This window comes from Pristiophorus japonicus, chromosome 8, assembly GCF_044704955.1.
Source record: "Pristiophorus japonicus isolate sPriJap1 chromosome 8, sPriJap1.hap1, whole genome shotgun sequence".
NCBI classification, from domain to species: domain Eukaryota; kingdom Metazoa; phylum Chordata; class Chondrichthyes; family Pristiophoridae; genus Pristiophorus; species Pristiophorus japonicus.
In genome coordinates, this window is record NC_091984.1 from 186627640 (window position 1) to 186642741 (window position 15102).

The 15102-nt window shown below is 44.2% G+C and overlaps 6 non-coding genes across 6 annotated transcripts; all 6 read left to right on the forward strand.

Moving 5' to 3' along the window:
- Window positions 1-266: 266 nt before the first annotated feature.
- On the forward strand, window positions 267-373 carry LOC139270067 (U6 spliceosomal RNA). The gene has a single exon (XR_011594416.1). It is a non-coding gene; the product is annotated as a U6 spliceosomal RNA (small nuclear RNA).
- A 2462-nt stretch (window positions 374-2835) lies between these two features.
- On the forward strand, window positions 2836-2942 carry LOC139270050 (U6 spliceosomal RNA). The gene has a single exon (XR_011594400.1). It is a non-coding gene; the product is annotated as a U6 spliceosomal RNA (small nuclear RNA).
- A 2462-nt stretch (window positions 2943-5404) lies between these two features.
- LOC139270051 (U6 spliceosomal RNA) lies at window positions 5405-5511 on the forward strand. Its single transcript, XR_011594401.1, has one exon. It is a non-coding gene; the product is annotated as a U6 spliceosomal RNA (small nuclear RNA).
- A 2462-nt stretch (window positions 5512-7973) lies between these two features.
- Window positions 7974-8080, forward strand: LOC139270068 (U6 spliceosomal RNA). Its single transcript, XR_011594417.1, has one exon. It is a non-coding gene; the product is annotated as a U6 spliceosomal RNA (small nuclear RNA).
- A 2463-nt stretch (window positions 8081-10543) lies between these two features.
- LOC139270069 (U6 spliceosomal RNA) lies at window positions 10544-10650 on the forward strand. The gene has a single exon (XR_011594418.1). It is a non-coding gene; the product is annotated as a U6 spliceosomal RNA (small nuclear RNA).
- Window positions 10651-13082: 2432 nt separating this feature from the next.
- On the forward strand, window positions 13083-13189 carry LOC139270071 (U6 spliceosomal RNA). The gene has a single exon (XR_011594420.1). It is a non-coding gene; the product is annotated as a U6 spliceosomal RNA (small nuclear RNA).
- Window positions 13190-15102: the final 1913 nt, after the last annotated feature.

Sequence of the window (15102 nt, forward strand, 5' to 3'; positions counted from 1 at the left end):
AGTGCTCGACAAGGGGAGTGTGAATTGCCGCGGTTAAACCCCGCCCACCGCCCTCATTTACATTTCGGTGTATTTTGCTTTAAATATTTCTGTTAAGAAATGATAAGTGATGAAAGGAGACATTTTTAATTTCAGATGAGCTGCGTCTCGTCTATGATATTGTTGGCGAATTTTAAGTCGAAAGATGAGAAATAATACGAGACCATGACCTGAAGGTGTTGAGATTATCGGCGCTTTATATAACACTCCATCTTAACTTTGCATTCGTGCTCGCTTCGGCAGCACATATACTAAAATTGGAACGATACAGAGAAGATTAGCATGGCCCCTGCGCAAGGATGACACGCAAATTCGTGAAGCGTTCCATATTTTACACTTTTAAAACATATCACTTTCTGCAAAACTTTCACATTTACTCCTGCTTTCAACACAAGTCGTGGCACAAAGTCCACTTCTTCATTCTCCTCCTCTACTTCACTCATTTCAACCTTTCGACTCCGCACATTTCGCAAGCTTTCATATTTTGCACCTTTAAAACATACCATTTTCTGTAACACGTTCAGAATTACAAAAAGAAAACCATCGCACATACTGCAAATTGCAACAATAACGAAAAATGCTGATAATAATCATCAGATCAGATGGATCAGATGGCGAGAACAGACAAGTCGATATTTCGGGAACCTGGTGGATGAGAAAAGCATGCTGACACCAAGGCTGTGGACCAAATCGCCAACGTGGTGTTCCGCTCAAACATTATTTTCAAATGTTTTTACTCCTGTCCATGACAGGGGGAAATGTGTGCACTAAAAAGTACAAGCGGATGGCAAGAAACTGGCGGAAGCTTTTAACTGTGCTTTGGGGGCAATAGATGATGAGAAGCTAGGATTGACACTTTGGCCAACTGCACTTAACTTGCATTTAACTGCATTAGAAGGGGAGAAGAGAGTTTCTCAGTGAAAGAGTTGGTGGGGGTTGGATGGGATACAGTGTGTCTGTGAACTGCGCCAGAGAGCCAGTGGACTGACTTTGTAAGTTGGGGTTCTGGGCGTTAAAATGTGCTTATGTGACTGTTTGAAGTAAATTTTGGGTCAGTGATGGTCAGTTGAAAATCCAAAATGGCACTTATTTTGGGAGGTGAATAATATATCAATTGTGAAGTATGCAAGTGCTTATAGTTAACCAGAATGGATCATTAATGTTAATGCAAAATGATGTACAAGAGATTTACTTGTACTTGTTGCAATTCAGTAAACTGTATTCGCTGGTCTACATTGGGACACAGACGCACATTGGGTGACTGCTTTGCGGAACATAGAAACATAGAAAATAGGTGCAGGAGTCGGCCATTCGACCCTTCGAGCCGGCACCATCATTCAATATGATCATGGCTGATCATGCAACTTCCGTACCCGATTCCTGCTTTCTCTCCATACCTATTGATCGCTTTAACCGTAAGGACAAATTTAACTCCCTTTTGAATAAATCTAACGAACTGGCCTCAACATCTTTCTGTGGTAGAGAATTTCACAGGTTCACAATTCTCTGAGTGAAGACATTTCTCCTCATCTCGGTCCTAAATGGCTTACCCCTTATCCTTAGAATGTGACCCCTGGTTCTGGACAACCCCAACATCGGGAACATTCTTCCTGTATCTAACCTGTCCAATCCCATCAGAATTCTACATGTTTCTCTGTAATCCCCTCTCATTCTTCTACATTCCAGTGAATATAAGCCTAGTCGATCCAGTCTTTCTTCATATGTCAGTCCTGCCATCCCAGGAATCAGTCTGGTGAACCTTGGCTGCACTCCCTCAATAGCAAGAATGTCCTTCCTCAGATTAGGAGGCAAAACTGTACACAATATTCAATGTGCGGCCTCACCAAGGCACTGTGCAACTGCAGTAAGACCTCGCTGCTCCTATACTCATATCCTCTCGCTATGAAGGCCAACATGCCATTTGCGTGCACCTCCGTTCAGTTTGTAAGTGTGACCCCGGGCGTCCGGTCGCCTGCCGCTTTAATGCTCCTTAAACTCTGACTGCATGACCTCAACCTTCCTCCTCCCTATGTCATTGGTTGTGACATTGACCACAACATCTGGATCTTCCCCTCCCTCCTGTAGAATGTTGTGCACCCTCTGAGTGTTGTCCCTTACATTGGCACCAGGGAGGCAACATACCATATGGAGTATTAGTAACATTAATTTCAATGATCCTGACAATGTAGAAGGCAACAACTTGCATTGATATAGCGCCGTTAGCAGAGTAAAACGTCCTGCTTCAGAGGAAATCAATCAGACAAGATTTGAAATAAGGAGATATTAGCACAGGTGGCCAAAAGTATGGTTAAAGAGGTAAATTGTAAGGAAGCCTTCATGGAAGAGAAAGGTGGAGGTTTACGAACAGTGTTGCACAGCTTCAGCCCCAGAGAGCTGAAGGCACAGCGCCAATGGCAGAAGGAGGTAGCAGCGCTGAGGGGGACGGGAGAAGGGGGCAGGAGCGCTGAGGGGGAGGGGAGAAGTGCCCAGGCCAAGAGCGATGTGTGTGGAAAGGCAGGCACTGCCCCTGAGTGCTCGACAAGGGGAGTGTGAATTGCCGCGGTTAAACCCCGCCCACCGCCCTCATTTACATTTCGGTGTATTTTGCTTTAAATATTTCTGTTAAGAAATGATAAGTGATGAAAGGAGACATTTTTAATTTCAGATGAGCTGCGTCTCGTCTATGATATTGTTGGCGAATTTTAAGTCGAAAGATGAGAAATAATACGAGACCATGACCTGAAGGTGTTGAGATTATCGGCGCTTTATATAACACTCCATCTTAACTTTGCACTCGTGCTCGCTTCGGCAGCACATATACTAAAATTGGAACGATACAGAGAAGATTAGCATGGCCCCTGCGCAAGGATGACACGCAAATTCGTGAAGCGTTCCATATTTTACACTTTTAAAACATATCACTTTCTGCAAAACTTTCACATTTACTCCTGCTTTCAACACAAGTCGTGGCACAAAGTCCACTTCTTCATTCTCCTCCTCTACTTCACTCATTTCAACCTTTCGACTCCGCACATTTCGCAAGCTTTCATATTTTGCACCTTTAAAACATACCATTTTCTGTAACACGTTCAGAATTACAAAAAGAAAACCATCGCACATACTGCAAATTGCAACAATAACGAAAAATGCTGATAATAATCATCAGATCAGATGGATCAGATGGCGAGAACAGACAAGTCGATATTTCGGGAACCTGGTGGATGAGAAAAGCATGCTGACACCAAGGCTGTGGACCAAATCGCCAACGTGGTGTTCCGCTCAAACATTATTTTCAAATGTTTTTACTCCTGTCCATGACAGGGGGAAATGTGTGCACTAAAAAGTACAAGCGGATGGCAAGAAACTGGCGGAAGCTTTTAACTGTGCTTTGGGGGCAATAGATGATGAGAAGCTAGGATTGACACTTTGGCCAACTGCACTTAACTTGCATTTAACTGCATTAGAAGGGGAGAAGAGAGTTTCTCAGTGAAAGAGTTGGTGGGGGTTGGATGGGATACAGTGTGTCTGTGAACTGCGCCAGAGAGCCAGTGGACTGACTTTGTAAGTTGGGGTTCTGGGCGTTAAAATGTGCTTATGTGACTGTTTGAAGTAAATTTTGGGTCAGTGATGGTCAGTTGAAAATCCAAAATGGCACTTATTTTGGGAGGTGAATAATATATCAATTGTGAAGTATGCAAGTGCTTATAGTTAACCAGAATGGATCATTAATGTTAATGCAAAATGATGTACAAGAGATTTACTTGTACTTGTTGCAATTCAGTAAACTGTATTCGCTGGTCTACATTGGGACACAGACGCACATTGGGTGACTGCTTTGCGGAACATAGAAACATAGAAAATAGGTGCAGGAGTCGGCCATTCGACCCTTCGAGCCGGCACCATCATTCAATATGATCATGGCTGATCATGCAACTTCCGTACCCGATTCCTGCTTTCTCTCCATACCTATTGATCGCTTTAACCGTAAGGACAAATTTAACTCCCTTTTGAATAAATCTAACGAACTGGCCTCAACATCTTTCTGTGGTAGAGAATTTCACAGGTTCACAATTCTCTGAGTGAAGACATTTCTCCTCATCTCGGTCCTAAATGGCTTACCCCTTATCCTTAGAATGTGACCCCTGGTTCTGGACAACCCCAACATCGGGAACATTCTTCCTGTATCTAACCTGTCCAATCCCATCAGAATTCTACATGTTTCTCTGTAATCCCCTCTCATTCTTCTACATTCCAGTGAATATAAGCCTAGTCGATCCAGTCTTTCTTCATATGTCAGTCCTGCCATCCCAGGAATCAGTCTGGTGAACCTTGGCTGCACTCCCTCAATAGCAAGAATGTCCTTCCTCAGATTAGGAGGCAAAACTGTACACAATATTCAATGTGCGGCCTCACCAAGGCACTGTGCAACTGCAGTAAGACCTCGCTGCTCCTATACTCATATCCTCTCGCTATGAAGGCCAACATGCCATTTGCGTGCACCTCCGTTCAGTTTGTAAGTGTGACCCCGGGCGTCCGGTCGCCTGCCGCTTTAATGCTCCTTAAACTCTGACTGCATGACCTCAACCTTCCTCCTCCCTATGTCATTGGTTGTGACATTGACCACAACATCTGGATCTTCCCCTCCCTCCTGTAGAATGTTGTGCACCCTCTGAGTGTTGTCCCTTACATTGGCACCAGGGAGGCAACATACCATATGGAGTATTAGTAACATTAATTTCAATGATCCTGACAATGTAGAAGGCAACAACTTGCATTGATATAGCGCCGTTAGCAGAGTAAAACGTCCTGCTTCAGAGGAAATCAATCAGACAAGATTTGAAATAAGGAGATATTAGCACAGGTGGCCAAAAGTATGGTTAAAGAGGTAAATTGTAAGGAAGCCTTCATGGAAGAGAAAGGTGGAGGTTTACGAACAGTGTTGCACAGCTTCAGCCCCAGAGAGCTGAAGGCACAGCGCCAATGGCAGAAGGAGGTAGCAGCGCTGAGGGGGACGGGAGAAGGGGGCAGGAGCGCTGAGGGGGAGGGGAGAAGTGCCCAGGCCAAGAGCGATGTGTGTGGAAAGGCAGGCACTGCCCCTGAGTGCTCGACAAGGGGAGTGTGAATTGCCGCGGTTAAACCCCGCCCACCGCCCTCATTTACATTTCGGTGTATTTTGCTTTAAATATTTCTGTTAAGAAATGATAAGTGATGAAAGGAGACATTTTTAATTTCAGATGAGCTGCGTCTCGTCTATGATATTGTTGGCGAATTTTAAGTCGAAAGATGAGAAATAATACGAGACCATGACCTGAAGGTGTTGAGATTATCGGCGCTTTATATAACACTCCATCTTAACTTTGCACTCGTGCTCGCTTCGGCAGCACATATACTAAAATTGGAACGATACAGAGAAGATTAGCATGGCCCCTGCGCAAGGATGACACGCAAATTCGTGAAGCGTTCCATATTTTACACTTTTAAAACATATCACTTTCTGCAAAACTTTCACATTTACTCCTGCTTTCAACACAAGTCGTGGCACAAAGTCCACTTCTTCATTCTCCTCCTCTACTTCACTCATTTCAACCTTTCGACTCCGCACATTTCGCAAGCTTTCATATTTTGCACCTTTAAAACATACCATTTTCTGTAACACGTTCAGAATTACAAAAAGAAAACCATCGCACATACTGCAAATTGCAACAATAACGAAAAATGCTGATAATAATCATCAGATCAGATGGATCAGATGGCGAGAACAGACAAGTCGATATTTCGGGAACCTGGTGGATGAGAAAAGCATGCTGACACCAAGGCTGTGGACCAAATCGCCAACGTGGTGTTCCGCTCAAACATTATTTTCAAATGTTTTTACTCCTGTCCATGACAGGGGGAAATGTGTGCACTAAAAAGTACAAGCGGATGGCAAGAAACTGGCGGAAGCTTTTAACTGTGCTTTGGGGGCAATAGATGATGAGAAGCTAGGATTGACACTTTGGCCAACTGCACTTAACTTGCATTTAACTGCATTAGAAGGGGAGAAGAGAGTTTCTCAGTGAAAGAGTTGGTGGGGGTTGGATGGGATACAGTGTGTCTGTGAACTGCGCCAGAGAGCCAGTGGACTGACTTTGTAAGTTGGGGTTCTGGGCGTTAAAATGTGCTTATGTGACTGTTTGAAGTAAATTTTGGGTCAGTGATGGTCAGTTGAAAATCCAAAATGGCACTTATTTTGGGAGGTGAATAATATATCAATTGTGAAGTATGCAAGTGCTTATAGTTAACCAGAATGGATCATTAATGTTAATGCAAAATGATGTACAAGAGATTTACTTGTACTTGTTGCAATTCAGTAAACTGTATTCGCTGGTCTACATTGGGACACAGACGCACATTGGGTGACTGCTTTGCGGAACATAGAAACATAGAAAATAGGTGCAGGAGTCGGCCATTCGACCCTTCGAGCCGGCACCATCATTCAATATGATCATGGCTGATCATGCAACTTCCGTACCCGATTCCTGCTTTCTCTCCATACCTATTGATCGCTTTAACCGTAAGGACAAATTTAACTCCCTTTTGAATAAATCTAACGAACTGGCCTCAACATCTTTCTGTGGTAGAGAATTTCACAGGTTCACAATTCTCTGAGTGAAGACATTTCTCCTCATCTCGGTCCTAAATGGCTTACCCCTTATCCTTAGAATGTGACCCCTGGTTCTGGACAACCCCAACATCGGGAACATTCTTCCTGTATCTAACCTGTCCAATCCCATCAGAATTCTACATGTTTCTCTGTAATCCCCTCTCATTCTTCTACATTCCAGTGAATATAAGCCTAGTCGATCCAGTCTTTCTTCATATGTCAGTCCTGCCATCCCAGGAATCAGTCTGGTGAACCTTGGCTGCACTCCCTCAATAGCAAGAATGTCCTTCCTCAGATTAGGAGGCAAAACTGTACACAATATTCAATGTGCGGCCTCACCAAGGCACTGTGCAACTGCAGTAAGACCTCGCTGCTCCTATACTCATATCCTCTCGCTATGAAGGCCAACATGCCATTTGCGTGCACCTCCGTTCAGTTTGTAAGTGTGACCCCGGGCGTCCGGTCGCCTGCCGCTTTAATGCTCCTTAAACTCTGACTGCATGACCTCAACCTTCCTCCTCCCTATGTCATTGGTTGTGACATTGACCACAACATCTGGATCTTCCCCTCCCTCCTGTAGAATGTTGTGCACCCTCTGAGTGTTGTCCCTTACATTGGCACCAGGGAGGCAACATACCATATGGAGTATTAGTAACATTAATTTCAATGATCCTGACAATGTAGAAGGCAACAACTTGCATTGATATAGCGCCGTTAGCAGAGTAAAACGTCCTGCTTCAGAGAAAATCAATCAGACAAGATTTGAAATAAGGAGATATTAGCACAGGTGGCCAAAAGTATGGTTAAAGAGGTAAATTGTAAGGAAGCCTTCATGGAAGAGAAAGGTGGAGGTTTACGAACAGTGTTGCACAGCTTCAGCCCCAGAGAGCTGAAGGCACAGCGCCAATGGCAGAAGGAGGTAGCAGCGCTGAGGGGGACGGGAGAAGGGGGCAGGAGCGCTGAGGGGGAGGGGAGAAGTGCCCAGGCCAAGAGCGATGTGTGTGGAAAGGCAGGCACTGCCCCTGAGTGCTCGACAAGGGGAGTGTGAATTGCCGCGGTTAAACCCCGCCCACCGCCCTCATTTACATTTCGGTGTATTTTGCTTTAAATATTTCTGTTAAGAAATGATAAGTGATGATAGGAGACATTTTTAATTTCAGATGAGCTGCGTCTCGTCTATGATATTGTTGGCGAATTTTAAGTCGAAATATGAGAAATAATACGAGACCATGACCTGAAGGCGTTGAGATTATCGGCGCTTTATATAACACTCCATCTTAACTTTGCATTCGTGCTCGCTTCGGCAGCACATATACTAAAATTGGAACGATACAGAGAAGATTAGCATGGCCCCTGCGCAAGGATGACACGCAAATTCGTGAAGCGTTCCATATTTTACACTTTTAAAACATATCACTTTCTGCAAAACTTTCACATTTACTCCTGCTTTCAACACAAGTCGTGGCACAAAGTCCACTTCTTCATTCTCCTCCTCTACTTCACTCATTTCAACCTTTCGACTCCGCACATTTCGCAAGCTTTCATATTTTGCACCTTTAAAACATACCATTTTCTGTAACACGTTCAGAATTACAAAAAGAAAACCATCGCACATACTGCAAATTGCAACAATAACGAAAAATGCTGATAATAATCATCAGATCAGATGGATCAGATGGCGAGAACAGACAAGTCGATATTTCGGGAACCTGGTGGATGAGAAAAGCATGCTGACACCAAGGCTGTGGACCAAATCGCCAACGTGGTGTTCCGCTCAAACATTATTTTCAAATGTTTTTACTCCTGTCCATGACAGGGGGAAATGTGTGCACTAAAAAGTACAAGCGGATGGCAAGAAACTGGCGGAAGCTTTTAACTGTGCTTTGTGGGCAATAGATGATGAGAAGCTAGGATTGACACTTTGGCCAACTGCACTTAACTTGCATTTAACTGCATTAGAAGGGGAGAAGAGAGTTTCTCAGTGAAAGGGTTGGTGGGGGTTGGATGGGATACAGTGTGTCTGTGAACTGCGCCAGAGAGCCAGTGGACTGACTTTGTAAGTTGGGATTCTGGGCGTTAAAATGTGCTTATGTGACTGTTTGAAGTAAATTTTGGGTCAGTGATGGTCAGTTGAAAATCCAAAATGGCACTTATTTTGGGAGGTGAATAATATATCAATTGTGAAGTATGCAAGTGCTTATAGTTAACCAGAATGGATAATTAATGTTAATGCAAAATGATGTACAAGAGATTTACTTGTACTTGTTGCAATTCAGTAAACTGTATTCGCTGGTCTACATTGGGACACAGACGCACATTGGGTGACTGCTTTGCGGAACATAGAAACATAGAAAATAGGTGCAGGAGTCGGCCATTCGACCCTTCGAGCCGGCACCATCATTCAATATGATCATGGCTGATCATGCAACTTCCGTACCCGATTCCTGCGTTCTCTCCATACCTATTGATCGCTTTAACCGTAAGAGCCACATTTAACTCCCTTTTGAATAAATCTAACGAACTGGCCTCAACATCTTTCTGTGGTAGAGAATTTCACAGGTTCACAATTCTCTGAGTGAAGACGTTTCTCCTCATCTCGGTCCTAAATGGCTTACCCCTTATCCTTAGAATGTGACCCCTGGTTCTGGACAACCCCAACATCGGGAACATTCTTCCTGTATCTAACCTGTCCAATCCCATCAGAATTCTACATGTTTCTCTGTAATCCCCTCTCATTCTTCTACATTCCAGTGAATATAAGCCTAGTCGATCCAGTCTTTCTTCATATGTCAGTCCTGCCATCCCAGGAATCAGTCTGGTGAACCTTGGCTGCACTCCCTCAATAGCAAGAATGTCCTTCCTCAGATTAGGAGGCAAAACTGTACACAATATTCAATGTGCGGCCTCACCAAGGCACTGTGCAACTGCAGTAAGACCTCGCTGCTCCTATACTCATATCCTCTCGCTATGAAGGCCAACATGCCATTTGCGTGCACCTCCGTTCAGTTTGTAAGTGTGACCCCGGGCGTCCGGTCGCCTGCCGCTTTAATGCTCCTTAAACTCTGACTGCATGACCTCAACCTTCCTCCTCCCTATGTCATTGGTTGTGACATTGACCACAACATCTGGATCTTCCCCTCCCTCCTGTAGAATGTTGTGCACCCTCTGAGTGTTGTCCCTTACATTGGCACCAGGGAGGCAACATACCATATGGAGTATTAGTAACATTAATTTCAATGATCCTGACAATGTAGAAGGCAACAACTTGCATTGATATAGCGCCGTTAGCAGAGTAAAACGTCCTGCTTCAGAGGAAATCAATCAGACAAGATTTGAAATAAGGAGATATTAGCACAGGTGGCCAAAAGTATGGTTAAAGAGGTAAATTGTAAGGAAGCCTTCATGGAAGAGAAAGGTGGAGGTTTACGAACAGTGTTGCACAGCTTCAGCCCCAGAGAGCTGAAGGCACAGCGCCAATGGCAGAAGGAGGTAGCAGCGCTGAGGGGGAGGGGAGAAGGGGGCAGGAGCGCTGAGGGGGAGGGGAGAAGTGCCCAGGCCAAGAGCGATGTGTGTGGAAAGGCAGGCACTGCCCCTGAGTGCTCGACAAGGGGAGTGTGAATTGCCGCGGTTAAACCCCGCCCACCGCCCTCATTTACATTTCGGTGTATTTTGCTTTAAATATTTCTGTTAAGAAATGATAAGTGATGATAGGAGACATTTTTAATTTCAGATGAGCTGCGTCTCGTCTATGATATTGTTGGCGAATTTTAAGTCGAAATATGAGAAATAATACGAGACCATGACCTGAAGGCGTTGAGATTATCGGCGCTTTATATAACACTCCATCTTAACTTTGCATTCGTGCTCGCTTCGGCAGCACATATACTAAAATTGGAACGATACAGAGAAGATTAGCATGGCCCCTGCGCAAGGATGACACGCAAATTCGTGAAGCGTTCCATATTTTACACTTTTAAAACATATCACTTTCTGCAAAACTTTCACATTTACTCCTGCTTTCAACACAAGTCGTGGCACAAAGTCCACTTCTTCATTCTCCTCCTCTACTTCACTCATTTCAACCTTTCGACTCCGCACATTTCGCAAGCTTTCATATTTTGCACCTTTAAAACATACCATTTTCTGTAACACGTTCAGAATTACAAAAAGAAAACCATCGCACATACTGCAAATTGCAACAATAACGAAAAATGCTGATAATAATCATCAGATCAGATGGATCAGATGGCGAGAACAGACAAGTCGATATTTCGGGAACCTGGTGGATGAGAAAAGCATGCTGACACCAAGGCTGTGGACCAAATCGCCAACGTGGTGTTCCGCTCAAACATTATTTTCAAATGTTTTTACTCCTGTCCATGACAGGGGGAAATGTGTGCACTAAAAAGTACAAGCGGATGGCAAGAAACTGGCGGAAGCTTTTAACTGTGCTTTGTGGGCAATAGATGATGAGAAGCTAGGATTGACACTTTGGCCAACTGCACTTAACTTGCATTTAACTGCATTAGAAGGGGAGAAGAGAGTTTCTCAGTGAAAGGGTTGGTGGGGGTTGGATGGGATACAGTGTGTCTGTGAACTGCGCCAGAGAGCCAGTGGACTGACTTTGTAAGTTGGGGTTCTGGGCGTTAAAATGTGCTTATGTGACTGTTTGAAGTAAATTTTGGGTCAGTGATGGTCAGTTGAAAATCCAAAATGGCACTTATTTTGGGAGGTGAATAATATATCAATTGTGAAGTATGCAAGTGCTTATAGTTAACCAGAATGGATAATTAATGTTAATGCAAAATGATGTACAAGAGATTTACTTGTACTTGTTGCAATTCAGTAAACTGTATTCGCTGGTCTACATTGGGACACAGACGCACATTGGGTGACTGCTTTGCGGAACATAGAAACATAGAAAATAGGTGCAGGAGTCGGCCATTCGACCCTTCGAGCCGGCACCATCATTCAATATGATCATGGCTGATCATGCAACTTCCGTACCCGATTCCTGCGTTCTCTCCATACCTATTGATCGCTTTAACCGTAAGAGCCACATTTAACTCCCTTTTGAATAAATCTAACGAACTGGCCTCAACATCTTTCTGTGGTAGAGAATTTCACAGGTTCACAATTCTCTGAGTGAAGACGTTTCTCCTCATCTCGGTCCTAAATGGCTTACCCCTTATCCTTAGAATGTGACCCCTGGTTCTGGACAACCCCAACATCGGGAACATTCTTCCTGTATCTAACCTGTCCAATCCCATCAGAATTCTACATGTTTCTCTGTAATCCCCTCTCATTCTTCTACATTCCAGTGAATATAAGCCTAGTCGATCCAGTCTTTCTTCATATGTCAGTCCTGCCATCCCAGGAATCAGTCTGGTGAACCTTGGCTGCACTCCCTCAATAGCAAGAATGTCCTTCCTCAGATTAGGAGGCAAAACTGTACACAATATTCAATGTGCGGCCTCACCAAGGCACTGTGCAACTGCAGTAAGACCTCGCTGCTCCTATACTCATATCCTCTCGCTATGAAGGCCAACATGCCATTTGCGTGCACCTCCGTTCAGTTTGTAAGTGTGACCCCGGGCGTCCGGTCGCCTGCCGCTTTAATGCTCCTTAAACTCTGACTGCATGACCTCAACCTTCCTCCTCCCTATGTCATTGGTTGTGACATTGACCACAACATCTGGATCTTCCCCTCCCTCCTGTAGAATGTTGTGCACCCTCTGAGTGTTGTCCCTTACATTGGCACCAGGGAGGCAACATACCATATGGAGTATTAGTAACATTAATTTCAATGATCCTGACAATGTAGAAGGCAACAACTTGCATTGATATAGCGCCGTTAGAAGAGTAAAACGTCCTGCTTCAGAGGAAATCAATCAGACAAGATTTGAAACAAGGAGATATTAGCACAGGTGGCCAAAAGTATGGTTAAAGAGGTAAATTGTAAGGAAGCCTTCATGGAAGAGAAAGGTGGAGGTTTACGAACAGTGTTGCACAGCTTCAGCCCCAGAGAGCTGAAGGCACAGCGCCAATGGCAGAAGGAGGTAGCAGCGCTGAGGGGGAGGGGAGAAGTGCCCAGGCCAAGAGCGATGTGTGTGGAAAGGCAGGCACTGCCCCTGAGTGCTCGACAAGGGGAGTGTGAATTGCCGCGGTTAAACCCCGCCCACCGCCCTCATTTACATTTCGGTGTATTTTGCTTTAAATATTTCTGTTAAGAAATGATAAGTGATGAAAGGAGACATTTTTAATTTCAGATGAGCTGCGTCTCGTCTATGATATTGTTGGCGAATTTTAAGTCGAAAGATGAGAAATAATACGAGACCATGACCTGAAGGTGTTGAGATTATCGGCGCTTTATATAACACTCCATCTTAACTTTGCATTCGTGCTCGCTTCGGCAGCACATATACTAAAATTGGAACGATACAGAGAAGATTAGCATGGCCCCTGCGCAAGGATGACACGCAAATTCGTGAAGCGTTCCATATTTTACACTTTTAAAACATATCACTTTCTGCAAAACTTTCACATTTACTCCTGCTTTCAACACAAGTCGTGGCACAAAGTCCACTTCTTCATTCTCCTCCTCTACTTCACTCATTTCAACCTTTCGACTCCGCACATTTCGCAAGCTTTCATATTTTGCACCTTTAAAACATACCATTTTCTGTAACACGTTCAGAATTACAAAAAGAAAACCATCGCACATACTGCAAATTGCAACAATAACGAAAAATGCTGATAATAATCATCAGATCAGATGGATCAGATGGCGAGAACAGACAAGTCGATATTTCGGGAACCTGGTGGATGAGAAAAGCATGCTGACACCAAGGCTGTGGACCAAATCGCCAACGTGGTGTTCCGCTCAAACATTATTTTCAAATGTTTTTACTCCTGTCCATGACAGGGGGAAATGTGTGCACTAAAAAGTACAAGCGGATGGCAAGAAACTGGCGGAAGCTTTTAACTGTGCTTTGGGGGCAATAGATGATGAGAAGCTAGGATTGACACTTTGGCCAACTGCACTTAACTTGCATTTAACTGCATTAGAAGGGGAGAAGAGAGTTTCTCAGTGAAAGGGTTGGTGGGGGTTGGATGGGATACAGTGTGTCTGTGAACTGCGCCAGAGAGCCAGTGGACTGACTTTGTAAGTTGGGGTTCTGGGCGTTAAAATGTGCTTATGTGACTGTTTGAAGTAAATTTTGGGTCAGTGATGGTCAGTTGAAAATCCAAAATGGCACTTATTTTGGGAGGTGAATAATATATCAATTGTGAAGTATGCAAGTGCTTATAGTTAACCAGAATGGATAATTAATGTTAATGCAAAATGATGTACAAGAGATTTACTTGTACTTGTTGCAATTCAGTAAACTGTATTCGCTGGTCTACATTGGGACACAGACGCACATTGGGTGACTGCTTTGCGGAACATAGAAACATAGAAAATAGGTGCAGGAGTCGGCCATTCGACCCTTCGAGCCGGCACCATCATTCAATATGATCATGGCTGATCATGCAACTTCCGTACCCGATTCCTGCTTTCTCTCCATACCTATTGATCGCTTTAACCGTAAGGGCCACATTTAACTCCCTTTTGAATAAATCTAACGAACTGGCCTCAACATCTTTCTGTGGTAGAGAATTTCACAGGTTCACAATTCTCTGAGTGAAGACGTTTCTCCTCATCTCGGTCCTAAATGGCTTACCCCTTATCCTTAGAATGTGACCCCTGGTTCTGGACAACCCCAACATCGGGAACATTCTTCCTGTATCTAACCTGTCCAATCCCATCAGAATTCTACATGTTTCTCTGTAATCCCCTCTCATTCTTCTACATTCCAGTGAATATAAGCCTAGTCGATCCAGTCTTTCTTCATATGTCAGTCCTGCCATCCCAGGAATCAGTCTGGTGAACCTTGGCTGCACTCCCTCAATAGCAAGAATGTCCTTCCTCGGATTAGGAGGCAAAACTGTACACAATATTCAATGTGCGGCCTCACCAAGGCACTGTGCAACTGCAGTAAGACCTCGCTGCTCCTATACTCATATCCTCTCGCTATGAAGGCCAACATGCCATTTGCGTGCACCTCCGTTCAGTTTGTAAGTGTGACCCCGGGCGTCCGGTCGCCTGCCGCTTTAATGCTCCTTAAACTCTGACTGCATGACCTCAACCTTCCTCCTCCCTATGTCATTGGTTGTGACATTGACCACAACATCTGGATCTTCCCCTCCCTCCTGTAGAATGTTGTGCACCCTCTGAGTGTTGTCCCTTACATTGGCACCAGGGAGGCAACATACCATATGGAGTATTAGTAACATTAATTTCAATGATCCTGACAATGTAGAAGGCAACAACTTGCATTGATATAGCGCCGTTAGAAGAGTAAAACGTCCTGCTTCAG